The following is a 15,915-nucleotide window of genomic DNA, read 5'->3' on the forward strand; positions in this document are numbered from 1 at the left end:
CGTATGGCATATAGACTGCCAGGCTCCTCTGTCCAGGGGATTCTCCAAGAAAGCATACTACAGTTGGTTATCATGACCTCCTTCAGGGGCTCTTCTCAACCCAGGGATCGAATTGGTATCTCCTGCATCTCCTGCATTGCAGGTGGATTATTTACTCACTGAGCCACCTGGGATCCCTGGGGTGTGCCATACAAATGTCAAAATGATTGTTCTTTCATGAGTTGTATTATTACTTTATATTTTATGCAGTATAACACTTACATTCTATTCTGTATCAGTACTTTTCATTGTTGTCTAGCCTTAGTGCTTTATTTAAAGGATCTGGTGCTTGCTGATAGTCTTTCTTAAAAGGATCCTACCATTCCTGAGTCCTGTACTGTGATTTATTGCTTGGTTGTCTGAATTTCACCACCCAGAGATTTTCATCAAGAAGATCCGTGACTATTACAGTGCCCAACATGAATGCATATTGAAAAATGACTTTTTGTTGTTTTTATAGTGTTTGGCAACTTGGCTGGGTATAAAATTCTTGAGTGTCCCCACACCAACCCCCAAACTGTATAGACAATGTCACTTGGCACTGAATGTTACTTTGAAAGCCCTTTATATGTGTAACTTGAATTTTCTCCAAGGTTTACACAGGATTCATACTTTTTCTTTGGAGTTAGGTGATTTTACCATATAGGCAGGTGTTGGTCATAATATTTCCTGGATGCTGTGTATACCTTTTATCTACAAATTTAGATTTTTATTCCGTAGATGTTTTCTTCTATTATATCTTTGGTTCCCTCCGTCTTTTTTCTTCTTGAGGGACACCAATCATTCATATATTTATTGCTCTGTATGTATATCATCTTCTCCATAATGATTTTCTCCTTACCTTTTCTCTTGCATTTTGTCATTATTTGAAGCTGACACTCCAAGTTGTTGACTCTCTTTTCAGCCAAAACTATACTTCTTGCTGCTTCTCAGATTGTTCTTGGAGAGACAGCAGTGAGCAGTCTTGAAGCCGGGTCTTATTTCCCTGACCAGGAATTAGACCTGGGTATTTTGGATGAGAACCAGGAGTCCTAGATCCTAGTCCATCAAGGGATACAGGGTAAAAGCAAAGTTGCCCTGACTCTTGCCCTGTTTGAAAGCATGAATGTTTCAAGGAGGCAAAAACTGTAGAAACAGGTACAAATTTTATTATTAGAGACATAGCACATCGTGTGGGAGAGCACACAGAGAAGCAGTTTATTTAAGACAGAAGCAAGGCAGAAATACACACCCGGAGAGAAAGGGTGTGGGCATCCCTAATGAGGAGAAGTGCAGTAAAGAAGCAGTTAAATCATTTATATAGGGCAGTTCTTCCTAGTCTTTGTTTACCTTTGGCCAATCATCTTGCTTCTTTTCTCACATCCGATCTGCCCTAGGAACCTAGCCAATATGCATTTACATCTTTTTGCCAAAATGGATTCCAGTGCAGAGGCCTGTGGGAGCTTTGACAACATCAGTTATGGAGTGGCACCCCCTCCTTTTTGACCTCTGAGGACCATGCTTGTGCAAGTGCAGTCAGGAAGATTTCCTTGACCTCAGAAGTGATAGATGTGGTTGTCTTATCTCTTTGCTCCAGCAGAGCTCAGCTCCTGCCATAAACTTGGTCCTTGGAGTTTCTAGGGAAAGCAAAGCTTCCATTTACTCTGCTGGACAAACTCCAGCTACTCACCCCGAGGGCCCGTCTGTTGCAGCAAAACCAGAAATAAGTGAACAGCCTTTGGCACATACCAGGCAAACAGTTCTGAAAGAGTTAAGCAATCTTGGTTATTCCTTAGCTGTTACACTAATAAACACTTGTAGCTAGCCTTGTCCTTCACAAAGGGAAACAAAGCTGACTTCATATGAGTTGTAACCTGTACTTGGCATTTCTTCTCCTCTTACACTCTCTTGTAGCTTTCTGCGTTTCACAAAGGTCATGGGCCGATAACTTCAGGGACATCAGACCAGGTTGCTGAGTTGCCTGATGCTAGCTGTGGCCATTTTGAAACTTTGCAAAAGAATAAAAGTGTAGGACCTTCATGAAGATAGAAAACCTCTTCTTATTCCTGATAGAAGCAGGGCACAGTTCTTGAGTCACTAGCCTACTGTGTTTCCCTTTTGCCTGCCAAGAAGAGTAAAGCTACTCTTTTTTTCTATTTCCTTCAAACTCTGTCTCCGTATTTCTATTCGGCATTGGTAGACAGAGAAGCAAGATTTTAGCAACGTGTCTACCTCCTACCTCAAGATGACTTCATTTTATAATTGAACTGAAGAGAACACCCAGGCAGGCATCCACTGGCCTAGGGTAAATCCTGGGTATTGTTTTCTAAAAATTGTAATGTTACTACTGTTTCTCAAATTAACAACTGGCCTCCAGCTGCCTTCTTCTCATCTCCTGCCTGCCCTCTTCATTCTTCTGAATGCAGCAGCTCAGGAAAAAACACTTCTTTCCTTCTCAAGAACTGAAGAGGAAAGTATTGATTTGGGGTCTGCTATTAATTTCATCCACATTTCAAAGTGTTTAGAGAATATTCCTCAGAGCTTTGAGAAGCAGCATGTCTCTGGAGCACTCTGCTTGTGTTTTAACTTCTACTTTGCCAGCTACCAGCTTTGTGAGGCTGGGCAAATTACTTAGTTTTCCTCATCTGTGAAAAGAGGCTGGAATAGGGCTGTTATAAGAATCAAATGAATTAATGTTTGTAAAATGTAGATAACAATGCCTGGCATAAATAACAAATAGGCACCTTATAAGGGCCTATTAAATGGATATGGCACATGATCATACATTGCCAATAGTTTTCTCCCCAACTTCTCACTGTTTGTATATTTCAGTGGACTTCACAGAGGTTCAGTTAACTTGCTTTTATTTCATTCTCTTTCTGGATTTGTTTGTTCATAAATGTTTGTGTAAGCATTCATTTAGAATTGTATCTAGTGTAGATATCTGGCTAACCAACCTATAACTTTTTACCTTTTTATTTTTAAATCTATTTTTAATTGAAGTATAATTGGTTTTACTATATTGTGTTCAACCTATAACTCTTAGATTCTCCTTTTTTTCTTCTTGGAACCAGAACACTTGCCAATCTTGGTCCATGGTAGGTGGGTGCATATGTGTTCAGTCGTTCAGTCATGTCCAGCTCTTTGTGATGCCTTGGACTGCAGCATGCCAGGCTCCCCTGTCCTTCACTATCGCTTGAGGTTTGCTCAGATTCATGTCCATTGAGTTGGTGTCACTATCTATCTCATCCTCTGCCACCCACTTCTCCTTTTGCCTTCAATCTTTCCCAGCATCAGGCTCTTTTCCAATGAGTCAGCTCTTTGCATTAGGTGGCCAAAGTATTGGAGCTTCAACTTCAGCATCAGTTCTCCCAACAAGTATTCAGAGTTGATTTGCTTTAGAATTGAATTCCTTTAGTGTGGATAATCGGAGAAGGCCCTGGCACCCCACTCCAGTACTCTTGCCTGGCAACTCCCATGGACGGAGGAGCCTGGTAGGCTGCAGTCCATGGGGTCGCTAGGAGTCAGACATGACTGAGCAACTTGACTTTCAATTTTCACTTTCATGCATTGGAGAAGGAAATGGCAACCCACTCCAGTGTTCTTGCCTGGAGAATCCCAGGGACGGGGGAGCCTGGTGGGCTGCCGTCTATGGGGTCGCACAGAGTCGGACACGACTGAGGTGACTTAGCAGTAGCAACAGCAGTGTGGATAATAGTTTATCTGACCTCATTTGAGGACATGAACTCATTTGAAGTGGCTGGGTGTTCTCTATCATTTTGCCTCTCTTGAGCTTCAGTTCCTCCTAAATAATGCTACCACCATTCTTTCCAGTCTGAAGATCATTTTTAGTAGAAATGAGGTTGAAACTTGGAGCTGTGTGATTCTGTCCTGTCTTCTCGCTTATCTGTTTCCCTCGTGCCGTAACTAGCGGGCTTGTCCCTGGTAGCATGACTTTCTTATCCTGGTTTGTGTGTTGGCTGGTTGGTTGGTTGATCTGAAGCACACTTTCCGCTCGCCCCTGCTTTTAGCATATTTACAGAAGGAATAACTCCTTCTAGCCTTCTAGTCTTCTGACATTTTTCTTATTGCTTCATGACCCCTTTGTACTTTTCCTGTTATTTCCTGTCTGTTTATTTTTGCCCTTTGAAAATTTCTGCCTCTTGGAAAGCCTCCCTTCAATCTCTGAAGTTCTTGTAGATGCTGCATTGGGGTTATTATGCTAATTAAGTGATTGGGCACTTGTGAAAAGCACATATTGCTAGATTTCCTGCCGTAGGTATTCTAGTTGGTGAGGACTAGGGAAAGCCCCCTGTCCCCCGAACATTTCCTGCATTTTCACAGGGCTTCTGGGTGACTAGATGCAAGTAATCCATGGACCACACTCAACTCAACTCTAGCTGCTTTGGAGTAAAAGTGCTTGTTCTCTTTCCTCCTTCAAGCCATGAGTGAAGGTGACTCATGAGCGAGATTCTCTGGGGGACTGACTGCAGGATCAGGTACCTGCTTCTGGCTTGACAACTTTATTCTGTCCCTTCCATTCCCGTTCAAGAAAGATAACAGAATGAGAGAGAGTAACATGGACTTGAATATATTCCAACTATAACAAATTAAATAACTCACAGCTTTAGAGCCTCACTCTCCCTCCCATCTCTGAGCCTCCTTTTGGGGCAGTTTCTAACTTCAGCTTCACCTGGGCACCCCTTTGCTTTTGTGTAACTGATACTTTTTGGGTGGCTGTCAGGTGACTCCCGATGTTCCCTGGGGAGGACTTTTCCTTGAGAGCCTCTGCTTGAAGCTAAACTGACTCTGGCATATTTTCAGCTTGGAAACTTTTGTATGAAGGAGTTTATAAATCCTTCAGGGTAGTTACATTTGGACATTATTGCTGGGTGCTGTTTTTCTTAGAGCTGTTGTTGTTCAGTCACTAAGCCGTGTCTGACTCTGCAACCCCATGGACTGTCGCATGCCAGTCATACCTGTCCTTCATTACCTCCCAGAGTTTGCTCAAATTCATGTCTGTTGAGTTGGTGATGCTATCTAACCCAGGTCACCCTATGTTGCCCTCTTTTCCTTTTGCCTTCAATCTTTCCCAGCTTCAGAGTCTTTTCCAATGAGTCATCCCTTCAAGTATTGGTTGAAGATCAGCAGCCATCGTGAACGACACAGTAAATACCTGGACCAGGAAGTCTGTGACCAATCAACTATTTCAGAAGAAACAAACAATCATCAGTGCCCTTCACCCCGGGAAGGCAACAGGACCTAAGACAGAAATTTGGGACCTCCAAGTATTGGAGTTTCAGCATCAGTCCTTCCAATGAATAGCCAGGACTGATTTCCTTTAGGATTGACTGGTTTGATCTCCTTGCAGTCCAAGGGACTCCCAAGAGTCTTCTCCAACACTACAGTTCAAAAGCATCAATTCTTCAGCACTCAGCCTTCATTATGGTCCAACTTAGTGATGTTAGCAATCTCCTTGTTCTGGAAAATTTTACATGTAATCAGTGAGTATCACTGAGCATTTCTGCTTTGGGAATTGCATCTGAGTGTTAACAAATGTCATACAGGCCTTATGTACTCCTTGAGATCCAGTCTCAGCTCTAAGAGATCTGTTTGTACCCCAGACTCTCATTCCAGCGTCAGGGTCTGTTACCTGCAGGACAGGGTTGAGGTTGAGTGGAGGTCAGGCTTCCCAGTCCTGGCTCCAGCATTAAGTAGCAGTGTAACTTTGGACAAATTTCTTCTCTTCCATAAGCCTCGTGATCTTATTTTTGAAATGGGGTGATAATAATCCTGACCTTTTTAGGTTTTGGTGAGGATAAAATGATATAAACATGCAGAGGTTAGAATGTGCTTGGCTCTTGGCTCAGTGAATGTTGAAGGAGTAAGTGCACATACAATGATGTCAAGTTCATCAAGCTTTTTTTTTTTTTTGTAAAAGGTCTAAGTTTATTAATCCTCTCATGAAAAATCTGCACAATCACCACAGATACAGTCACTGCAGAATCTTTGCTTCTTCTTTTTGCCAGCATCGACAATGACCTTTGCACTCCCCCTGACTTTCTTCATTCTGTTCTTCCATCCCTTTCACTATTTCCTTGAGATGTTTTTTTTTGCATACAGTTCATGTCTTGCAAGCCTGTGTTTGGGCTCATTCTTTTTTGTGTGATCATAAAGGAATCGTAAATCACGCCAAAGCCAGTTGCCTTGCCCCCACCAAAATGGGTTCTGAATCTAAATACAAAGATACATCTGGTGTTATCTTGTACATTTTGGCTAGTCTTTCCCAAATTTCTGTCTTAGGTCCTGTTGCCTTCCCGGGGTGAAGGGCACTGATGATTATTTGTTTCTTCTGAAATAGTTGATTGGTCACAGACTTCCTGGTCCAGGTAGTTAACTGTGTCGTTCACGATGGCTGCTGATCTTCAAGCAACCAGGGTTGGGAGGGGAAGTCAAGCTGGTTTTTGGTGTTATTTTCATGTCTTGCATTCTGAGTTGCTTTTGAGATCACATCTGTTGGGTGTACCATAACGCTTGATGATATGGAGCGGAAGGTGGTAGTGGGGATGCAGTATCGTGGGAAGTAACCAGACTGTTGCGATAACAGTGTTTGATTCATAAGCTACTGGGATAAAACTGGGCTATCAATCTTAGAAAATAGCATTAGGAAAAGTTTTCATTTCTATAACACTTTACAGCTTAAATGTGTTTTCTCGTCCTTTTTCATTTAAAGGTTTCCCAGGTGGCACTAGTGGTAAAGAACCCACCTGCCATGCAGAAGGTATAAGAGGCCTGGGTTTGATCCCTGGGTGGGGAAGATCCCCTGGAGTAGGAAATGGAAACCCACTCCAGTATTCTTGCCTGGAGAATCCCATGGATAGCGGAGCCTGGTGGGCTCTCATTTAAACAGAAACCTAAGTGCACGGGAAAATGGTTTTTCTTTATGTTCCATCATCAGGTTGGCTCTGACCCAGGTATGCAATTTCAGACCTGGGACACTGTCAGAACCACTCTTTGTGGCTTATTTGAGCCCGTGGGTGCATAAAGCACCCAGTGCTATGCTGAGCACAGAAGGATGTTATGAAAAAAAATAGCTTTTACACTTTTGTGGCCATGTGTATGTGGTTCTGCTTAAGGAAATATTTAAATAAACTTACAGCCAATATAAGGAATATCAATAACCTCAGATATGCAGATGACACCACTCTTATGGCAGAAAGTGAAAAACTAAAGAGCCTCTTGCTGAAAGAGAAAAGAGGAGAGTGAAAAAGTTGGCTTAAAGCTCAACATTCAGAAAACTAAGATCATGGCATCCGGTCCCATCACTTCTTGGCAAATAGATGGGGAAACAGTGGCTGACTATTTTTCTGGGCTCCAAAATCACTGCAGATGGTGATTACAGCCATGAAATTAAAAGACGCTTACTCCTTGGCAGGAAAGTTACGACCAACCTAGACAGCATATTAAAAAGCAGAGACATTACTTTGCCAACAAAGGTCTGTCTAGTCAAGGCTATGGTTTTCCCAGTAGTCATGTATGGATGTAAGAGTTGGACTATAAAGAAAGCTGAGCGCACAAGAATTGATGCTTTTGAACTGTGGTGTTGGAGAAGACTCTTTAGAGTCACTTGGACTGCAAGGAGATCCAACCAGTCCATCCTAAAGGAGATTAGTCCTGGGTGTTCACTGGAAGGACTGATGTTGAAGCTGAAACTCCAATATTTTGCCCACCTGATGTGAAGAGCTGACTCATTTGAAAAGACCCTGATGTTGGGAAAGATTGAAGGCAGGAGGAGAAGGGGACGACAGAGGTTGAGATGGTTAAATGGCATCACCGACTCAATGGACATGAGTTTGGGTGAACTGCAGGAGTTGGTGATGGACAGGGAGGCTTGGCGTGCTGTGGTTCATGGGGTTGCAAAGAGTCAGACACGACTGAGCGACTGAACTGAACTGAGCAGCCAGTATAAGGCTTCCCCAGTGGCTCAGTGGTATAGAATCTGCCTGTAATGCAGGAGATGCTGGTTCGATCCCTGAGTTGAGAAGATCCCCTGGAGGAGGGCATGGCAACCCACTCCAGTATTCTTGCCTGGAAAATTCCATGCACAGAAGTAGCCTGGTGGGCTACCATCCATAGGATCTCAAAGAGTCGGACACTACTGAAGCGGCTGAGCACGCACGCATAGCCAATATAATGACAAAGCCTGACAAAAATAACCTTGAAATTCACCTCCTACACGGAGTGAGGGTTTGTGTGGTATTCCTGATGACCCTTTGTTTCTACCCCACCCCCATCCAGACTAGCCCCTGATTTCAATGCTGTCTGGCCCTCTCCCAGGATTAGTTGTATAATTGAAAATGTGCCCACAAACATAATCTGTGGATTGGTGGATTTAAACCAAAGCTTATTAGAGAGTTCCAATTGTAAGTGTATGCAAAGAACATCTCTTTTGAAATATGTTATTGATAATGAAAAGCAGAGACCCTCTGTGCTCTGCACACAGCTTGTGTGGCCTTTGCATGGTTTCACACACATCCTCTGTGTGTCCTGCTCTCGAGCTAGGCTCCTCCTAACCACACAGTGTGACACTGTGTCGGTGTTTTGAAAAAACAGCACATCTGTTTTCCCTGGGGCTGAACACTGGGCTTTGGGACTCCTCTCCCTGACTGTGCCCCCAACCCTACCCTAGCACACTTCTCAGAGCTGCCTTGCTCTGGGGCCTCTCTGGTTGTGAGTGTGCATTCTGAGATAGGAATCTAGGCGTGAAGGAAGATTTCATGTGAAAACAGTTGCAGGTTGATATTTGACTCCAAGAAAATTGTTTGTTTTATAATTATATATATGTGTATATGTGTATGCGTGCATGCGTGCTCAGTCACTTTAGTCCTGTCTGACTCTTTGTGACGCTATGGACTTTATAGCCAGCCAGGCCTCTCTGTCCATGGGATTCTCCAGGCAAGAATACTGGAGTGGGTTGCCATGCCCTTCTCCAAGGGATCTTCCCTATATACGTCTATATAAACTTCATACACATTTCCTGTCAAAGTTTCCCTAGCTAACAGGTCTCTTGGGGTGGCTGAGCATTCCTAGAAGCACCTATGTGGCATCGCCTGCATCCTTATGGATGCTGACATGATGGGGAATGTTAGAGGCCCATGTGCACCATTGCTGTGCACCCTTCAGAGGCTTCCTGGTGGAGGGTTTACCCTGTCCTTGTCTTGTCTTCCAACCTGAAGGGTCCTTCTTTGTCCCATTGCTGCCCTGGGTGACATCTTTTCCCCATAAGCTGGATTTCTCTTGTCCTGGTGTTACTGAACCAAACTTGGGTTTACTCACTGACACTCCATAAAGCTGATCTACTGACACTGGGTTGTGGTGGAGGAAAGTACAGTGTTTATTGTAAGGCGCCAATACAAGGAGGATGGGTGGCTTGTGCTCTAAAATCCTGAACTCCCCAAAGCATTTTTAAGGCCAGGTGAGAGAGGGGTGTTTCAGGGTATGTGATCAGCTCCTGTTCAATTATCTGATTGGTTGATGGTGGTCACTCATTTGGTGCCAGAAGGTCTGGGGGCTATGTGCTCATGATCATCAAGTAGCAATTTCTTCCATTTGGTGGTGGTTTTAGTATCTAAAAAAACACAGAAAATATGCACGAGATACTGTTATCTGGGTACTGCAAAGAGAAACTACAGCAGAGGATAAATGGTACGGGGCAGGAGGGGGTCTGTCCCTGGGAGGGCTCCATAGGGTCCTTCTTGGTTACACTGGTAATTGTGAGTGTGGCAGGTATATTATAGTCCTCTCCCTTCCCCTCCCATTATTTAGTTGAATTATTTTTCTTTCTCATAGCATATAGCAGTTATACGAGTCTCCTCCCTTTTGAAACCTTTTCCTGTCTTAATTAACTCTAATCCATCATGTTGGAGAGGATAGGGCAAAGGATATAGTCCTGCATCAGGGAGCTGGGACCCTCCCGCTAGCCAGCCGCCCATCCAAGACTCGGGGCCCTTTTGCCTGGACCTGTCACTCACCAGCTGTGAACCCACTTGCCTGTCCTACTGGTCCTACTTCCGGGCTCTACTTGTAAACAGGGAAACTGGGGGAGTCTTTTTCAGATCTTTTGGATGAAATCCAGAGATATATGTCTACCACCTTTCCCCTGATTTACTGTACTTGACTTGTTGTTGTTGCTCAGTCACAGTCGTGTCTGACTCTTTGCAACCTCATGGACTGCAGCACGCCAGGCTTCCCACTCCTTCACCATCTTCTGGGGTTTACTCAAACTCACGTCCATTGAGTAAGTGGTGTCACCAACCATCTCATCCTCTGTCGTCCCCTTCTCCTCCTGCCTTCAATCTTTTCCAGCATCAGGGTCTTTTCCAGTGAGTCAGTTCCTCGCATCAGGTGGCCAGAGTATTGGAGTTTCAGCTTCAGCATCAGTCCTTCCAATGAATATTCAGGACTGATTTCCTTTAGGATTGACTGGTTTGATCTCCCTAAAGTCCAAGGGACTCTCAAGAGTCTTCTCCAACACCACAGTTCAAAAGCATCAATTCTTCACTGCTCAGCTTTCTTTATGGTCTGACTCTCACATCCACACATGACTACTGGGAAAAACATAACTTTGACTATATGGACACTCCATTTAAAGTTATTATAAATGATTGGTTGTATTTCCTGTGTTGTATGTATCTTTGTAGCTTATTTATTTTATACATAGTAGTTTATACCTCTTAATCCCTTACCCCTATCTTGCCTCTACCTCCTCCCTCTCCCTACTGGTAACCACTAGTGTGGACCCTCCACATCCAAATGGCATTGCAATTGTTGTAAATGGCATTATTTCATTCTTTTTTTTTTTAATGGCTGAATAGGATTCTGTTGTATATATGTAGCACTTCTTCTTTATTCATTAGCCTGTTGATGGACACTTAGCTTGCTTTCACATCTTGGAAATTTGTAAACAATGCTATGAGCATTGGGGTGCTCTTTTTTTAATTAGTGCTTTTGTTTTTTTCAGATAGATACCCAACAGGGGAATTGCTGGGTCATATGGTAGTTCTGCGATTCATGGGGTCGCAAAGAGTCAGACACGAACGACTGAGCGACTGAACTGAACTGAACTGAACTGATGGTAGTTCTATTTTTAGTGTTTTGAGGAATCTGTAAACTGTTTTTCATAGTGACTGCAGCAATTTACATTGCCACCAACAGTGCTTGAGAGTTCCTTTTTCTACACATCTTCACCAACATTTGTTATTTGTGTTCATTTTGATGATAGCCATTCTAATAGGTGTAAGGTGATATCTCCTTGTGGTTTTAATTAGCATTTCTCTGATGATTAACAATGCTAAGCATCTTCCCATGTGTCTGTTGACCATCTGTATATCTTCTTTGGGAAAAAATATCTATTCAGACCTTATGCCCATTTTTTATATTTGGTTGTTTATTTTTTTTTGATGTTGAGTTACATGAGCTATTTATATATTTTGGATATTAACTTCTTACCAGTCATATCATTTGCAAATATCTTCTCCCATTCAGTAGTTGTCTTTTCATATCATTGATGGTTTCCTTTGCTGTGCAGAAGCTTTTAAGTTTAATTAGGTCCCTTTTGTTTATTTTTGGTTTTATTTCCTTTGCTTTAGGGGACAGATCCCCCAAAATATTGCTACGATTTATGTCAAAGAGTGTTCTGCCTATGTTTTCTTCTAGGAGTTTTATGGTTTTGGTCTTACATGTAGGTCTTTAATCCATTTTGAGTTTATTTTTGTATATGGTGTTAGAGAGTGTTCTCATTTCATTCTTTAACATAAAATCTGTTAATTTCAAATTCTTTTTTCATAACCCTGCATTTGTACTCTCCTCCCATCACAACGACTGTTTTTAATATCATGTTTTACATCAAATTGTTTTTTGTATCCCTTAACTGCTTATTGTGGATACGGATGATTTTACTACTTTTGTCCTTTAACCTTCCTACTAGCTTTGTGTATGGATAGTTTTGTACCTTTACTCTATATTTGCCTTTACTGATGAGCCTTCTCTTTTGTAATGTTCATGTTTCTGGTTTTAGCTTTTTCTTTTTAACTTTAAAGAGGTTCCTTTAGCATTTTTTGTAAAGCTGGTTTGGTGGTGCTGAACTCTTTTAGCTTTTGTTCATCTGTAAAGATTTTGATTTCTCCATCAACTCTGAATTGGAACCTTGTGGGCAGAGTATTCTTGGTTATAGATTTTCCCCTTTTATTACTTTAAATATATCGTGCCATTCCCTTTTTGTCTGTAGAGATTCTGCTGAAAAATAAGCTAATAGCTTTATGGGAGTTTCCTTGTATATTATTTGTTGCTTTTCCATTGCAGCTTTTAAATATTCTCTCTTTAATTTTTGCCATTTAAATTACAGTGTGTTTTGGTATGTTTTTTCTTTGACCTCATCCTGAATAGAAGACTCTGTGCTTTGTGGACCTGGGTGACTTTTTCCTTTCCCATGTTAGGGAGTATTTCAGCTATAATGTCTTCAGATATTTTCTCAGGTCCTCTCTCTCTTTCCTCCTTCTGAGACGTCTATAATGTGAATGTTGGTATGCTTGATGTTGTCCCAGAGGTCTCTTAAACTGTCCTTATTTCCTTTCTTTCTTTTTTCTGTTCAGCTTCAGTAATTTCCACTACTCTTGCCTTCCAGACCACGGATCCATTTTTCTGTATCTTTTAGTATACTGTTGATTCTTTCTAGTTTACTTTTCATTTCTGTTATTGTATTCTTCACCTCTCTTTGGTTGTTCTTTGTATTTTCTGACTCTTTTAAAAACTTCTAACTTCTTGTTCTGTGCATCCATTCTTCTCCCAAGTTCTTTGATCATCTGTATGATTATTCTTGGAAGAGGCATGGCAACCCACTCCAGTACTGTTGCCTGGAAGGTATGGACAGAGGAGCCTGGAAGGCCTCAGTCCATAGGGTTGCACAGAGTTGCACACGAGTGAAGTGACCTGGCATGCACTCAGGATCATTACCTTGAACCCTTTACTTGGGAGACTGCCTATCTCCACTTCACTTCATTCTTCTTCTGGGCTTCTCTCCTTTATGGAACATGTTCCTCTTTCACCTTTTCCCCTAACTTGCTGTTTTTATTTTTATGTATTTGGTGGTTGTGTTTTCCAACCTTGGAGAAGTGGCCTGCTGTAGGAGATGCTCTGTGTCCCAGCAGCGCACTGCCCTCTTGTTACCCAAGCAGTATGCTCTAGGGGTTCCTTCTATGAGGGCAGCTTGGGTCCATCTGTTGTCGGGGGCTGACTATGTGGGTAGTCTGGTAGGCTTGATTGGCTCCCAGTTTGATTGGTTGCCAGGATCTGCCTTGTATGAAGGTTTCAAGCCACTTGTTGGCAGGGGCCAGGTCATGGGGTGACTGACTGCCAAACCCAGGAGGGCCCCAGGGCCACTGCTGGCTCACTGATGGGTGGAGTCATGGTGTAGGAGACTCTGGGGCAATTCCACTTCGTTGGTGGGTGAAGCCAGGACCTGGGGTTAGTGCTGGGTCTACTGGTGGGCAGAGCTTGTCTTGAGTCTGGTTGTAGGGCCCAGGACTCACTGAAGTGGTGTTGGATTGTTGGTGTGTGTGGGTCAGTTACTAGACATAGTTTGGTACAGGATCTGGGGTGTCCTGGTAGTGGGTGGGGCCAGAGCCCAGTCTGTCCCAGTGGGCAGGTTGGTTCCACAGGCCCTGAGACTGTGGTTTTCTTGTGTCTGGTGTCTGTCCCCTGGTGGGTTAGACTGGTCTGGAGACTAGAGCAGGCTCCTTGGAGGGCTAGGCTGGGCCCCAGGGACTGGTGCCTGCCCACTGGTAGGTGGATCTGGGTCCTGGCCCTGCCACCAGTGTCTGTGTCCCCAGGGTGAGCTGCAGTTGCCTCCTGCCTCTTTAGGAGACTCTCTGAGGATCAGCAGGTAGGTCTAACCCAGGCTCCCGTGAAATCACTGCTTCTGCCTCAGGACCCAGAACATGTGAGATTTTGTGTGGACCCTTTAAAAGCGGAGTCTCTATTTCCCCAGGCCTCTGAGACTCCTGAAAGTATGCCCTGCTGGTCTTTCAAAGCCAAATGCTCTGGGGGCTCATCTTCCCAGGCAGGACCCTCGGACTAGGGAGCCTGATGTGGGGCTCAGACCCCTCCCTCCTTTGGGAGAACCTCTGCAGTTCTGATCACAACCTTCTCCAGCTTGTGTGTTGCCCACTCAGGATGGGAGGAGGGACTTGACTATGTCACAAGTCCATCCCTCCTTAGCTGTCTTGTGGTATTTCCTCCTTTATGTCTTTTAGCTGTGGGAGGTATTTTTCATTGCTGACTGTCCCATAAACACAGTTGTGATTTGGTGTGCCCATGAGAGGAGGTGAACTCAGGGTCCTTCTACTCTGCTATCTTGACTGATCTCTCTCTACTGTCTTTTTCTTTTTATTAGTTCTTGCTTAAATAAAGTTAGTTGGACACGATTCACTTTTTTAATAAAGCATTTATTTATTTGGCTGCATCAAGTCTTAGCTGTGGCACGTGGGATCTTTTGTTGCGATGCAGGCTCTCTAGTTGTGACTCGTGGGCTTAGTTGTTCCCCGGCATGTGGGATCTTAGTTCCCTGACCAGGGATGGAACCCATGTCCCCTGCACTGTAAGGTGGATTCTTAACCACTGGACCACCGGGGAAGTCCAGACCCAACTTACTTTGAATACACTATGTAAGTGTCCTCCATTTGTAAGTGTTCATATAACATCCCTGTGATTAACCTTTGGCAGCTCATCTGGTGTCTGTGTCCTGTGTGTTGATTTGCAGTTGCTAGGCTTCAGTTTGGGAGAAGGCAATGGCACTTCACTCCAGTACTCTTGCCTGGAAAATCCCATGGATGGAGGAGTCTGGTAGGCTGCAGTCCATGGGGTCGCTAAGAGTCGGACACGACTGAGCGACTTCACTTTCACTTTTCACTTTCATGCATTGGAGAAGGAAATGGCAACCCACTCCAGTGTTCTTGCCTGGAGAATCCCAGGGATGGGGGAGCCTGGTGGGCTGCCATCTCTGGGGTCGCACAGAGTCGGACACGACTGAAGCGACTTAGCAGCAGCTTAGCAGCAGCAGGCTGCAATTTGCAGGAAGGATCTATTTCCCTTTTTAGAACCCGAGAGGGTGCTTTTGTGTTTCCAGTCTGTTGGAGTGTCTCCTGTTCTTCCAGATTTCTTAAAGAACACCTCAGCAATTGTCTGATCTCATTTTCACGTTCCTTCAGTTAATAAGTGAATTAAAGCCAATTTATTGCCCAGGATTGCCTCATTTGTTTCAAAATAGCCTGTGTACAGAGGAAGCTCTATTCCCTTAGTGAGAGTTAACTCAAGTTTTAAAACCCATTCTAGAGAAAAACAGACTCATCTAGTTTGTTTTTGCTATTAAACATGTTTTTTAAAAAGGAATCAGCCTTTGGATATTGATGGAAGTTGAGAAAAATAACCCAAAGACTGAAAAGGTAAATGAAGAGAGAGAGGGACAAAACCCTTGATTCTGAGTGTTCCGAAAAAGTGTGAAATGTCATTCTTTCCCTTAATAGTTCCCTTAAGGAACATGAGAAAGTTTTCAAAGCAGTGTCTGGAGAGGCATGCACATGGCAAGGATTTCTGCACCTCTAGGGGAAAATATGGATCAATTAAAGTCTTCAGGAGTTTTTTACATTTGTCAGAAATTGCTTACAGACGTCTGATATCTTTCTGATAATTTGGGAATTTCCATGGACTTCTGTGCTTTTATAGTCACCCATTTATTTTCTCTCTGCTGTCTTCTACCCTATTAAGAAGATAAGAAGAGAAAAAAAAAAAAAAAAAACCAACAGCACAAAACTGAGTCTGAAGCAGCAGCGGACTGTTGGAAAC

The 15,915-nt window shown here is 43.3% G+C and overlaps 1 protein-coding gene and 1 pseudogene across 1 annotated transcript in view; one reads left to right on the forward strand and one right to left on the reverse strand.

The window, feature by feature from the left end:
- Positions 1–15,915, forward strand: part of DISC1 (disrupted in schizophrenia 1) — a 424,314-nt gene that overhangs the window by 51,640 nt on the left and 356,759 nt on the right.
- Positions 5,468–15,915, reverse strand: part of LOC104989477 — a 12,323-nt pseudogene continuing 1,875 nt past the window's right edge.

This window comes from Bison bison, unplaced genomic scaffold (genome assembly GCF_000754665.1).
Source record: "Bison bison bison isolate TAMUID 2011002044 unplaced genomic scaffold, Bison_UMD1.0 scf7180017864157, whole genome shotgun sequence".
In the NCBI taxonomy this organism is placed as follows: domain Eukaryota; kingdom Metazoa; phylum Chordata; class Mammalia; order Artiodactyla; family Bovidae; genus Bison; species Bison bison.